General features: G+C 40.2%; 1 protein-coding gene across 1 annotated transcript in view; it reads right to left on the bottom strand.

The window, feature by feature from the left end:
• The window catches only part of LOC114626381 (maestro heat-like repeat-containing protein family member 7), a 34562-nt gene that overhangs the window by 11035 nt on the left and 21423 nt on the right, over positions 1–2104 (bottom strand). The gene's annotated exons all lie outside the window — the stretch shown is intronic.

Raw genomic sequence — 2104 nt, 5'->3', positions numbered from 1 at the left:
AGAGGAGAGGAGAGGAGAGGAGAAGAGAAGAGAAGAGAAGAGAAGAGAAGAGAAGAGAAGAGAAGAGAAGAGAAGAGAAGAGAAGAGAAGAGAATCTTCCAGACTCCTCCAGCCCCCTGCCTGCAATCATGTCACTTTGAGCCCAGGACTGATGGCTTCTCTTCACAGTACCCACTCAGCCTCACACCCCGCACTGTCCTCTCAAGTCACACTTTCATGGTGTCTTTGTTTTTCATCTGGAATATCTTTCCACATCTGGATCTGACAAAGCCACACATAAAACAAAATAAATGTCTGAAAAATAGTTTCTACAAATCACTTAATAAAGTTTTAATTAACTCTGTTTAATAACATCCAGAAGTCACCTGGGACTTTTTGAGATTTCAGAAGAGCCAAGAATAAATGGCACAAGACTTTAATTCCAGCACTCCAGAGGCAGAGGCACGTGGATCTCTGTGAGTTCGAGATCAGCACAGAGTAGACACTGTCTAAAAAAAGAAAAAGAAAGAGAGAGAGAGAGAGAGAGAGAGAGAGATCAGAAGAGAACAACAAATAAGTGAAAGATGATAAGATAAGAGACAAAGAAAGACCTTCTGGCTGATGGGATGGCTCAGCTGGCAAAGGTGCTTGTCACTAAACCTGACAATCTAATTTCTATCTCCAGGACCCATAAGATGAAAGGAGAAAACTGACTCCTGCACATTGTTCTCTGGCCTACACACACGCACATACACACACACACACACATCCCCCCCTGCACACCTCACACACATATACATACCACATAAACACACCCTACACACATAAACATATCACACAAACACACACATAAACATACCTCACAAACACACACATACCATACACATACCACACACAAATACACACATACCATACATACACCAAACATATCACATGCACATATACACACTACACAAACACACAAACACCCTCCCACATACATACCACACACACACATACACATCCTGCACATAAACACACACCACACATATATACACACCACACAAACACACCACATGCACATATACACACACACCCCACATAAACATAACACACATATGTACATACCACACATGAGAACATGTACTCTAGGGACAAAAGCAAAGTAAAGAAAAGAATGGCCAGATACAGATGGATGGCAGTTAGACTGACAGGGACTTCCTAACAGTGACAATGGAGAGGGACAGATAAGAGGTCAGGCCATCCAGGTTAAACAACAGCAAAATGTCATTACTGAGCAAATGGATGGTTTACAAACGGAAGACTCTTACCAGAGGATAAAGGACAGACTTCAAGGGAGAAGAAAACCTATTTTACAAGAAAAGCATGGGATGCAAAGACAATGACATCCAAATAAAGTGATAAATCTAAACTCAGTGTCAGCATAGAATGTGGGAACGGCACTATAGTTATGGCAAAGACACTGAGCACAAAAGAAGAGTGAGCAAGTGTGGACCAGTTGCATGATAAAGTGTTATAAAACAATCTAAGGGACTGATATCCAGTTCTAACAAACTGGATGAAAGCTAGCAGCACAACAGCAAGAATGTATCAGATCAAATAAGCATAAAGACATTGATATGCAGAGGATTTACTAATACATTTTAACCAGTCTTGTATAATAATTTTGCATGTATTAGAAAACACATTTTATTTTAAATTCAACCTATAACAAAATTGATAACCGTAGCTTACTAGTTCATATACATCAAAAATCTCAATCTAAAAAGGAGAGTTAAAGATCATGTTCGCCAACTGTTATTTAAAAACAAGAAATTGACCAAAATGTCTAACACTTGGAGACTATGTTTGGTTTAAGAATCTGGGACAAGGGACTGAGGTGCACCTTTTATTTATCAAAGCAGACCTGACTTCCAGGGTCTCCCAGCATCCCTCAGTCCTTACCTGGCATACCCTACCCCTAACCCTAAATTTTCCAACCCAGGGGCTGAGTCGCCATACCCCCACAGGCTCCTCCCTATATAATCCAGACATTTTAATCTCTTCTTTCTTTCTTTCTTTCTTTCTTTCTTTCTTTCTTTCTTTCTTTCTTTCTCTCTCTCTCTCTCTCTCTCTCTCTCTCTCT

The sequence above is a fragment of the Grammomys surdaster genome, unplaced genomic scaffold (genome assembly GCF_004785775.1).
Source record: "Grammomys surdaster isolate TR1022 unplaced genomic scaffold, NIH_TR_1.0 234, whole genome shotgun sequence".
Classification (NCBI taxonomy): domain Eukaryota; kingdom Metazoa; phylum Chordata; class Mammalia; order Rodentia; family Muridae; genus Grammomys; species Grammomys surdaster.
The sequence above is the reverse complement of the archived record's forward strand: the minus strand, read 5'-3'. Positions and strand labels throughout refer to the sequence as shown.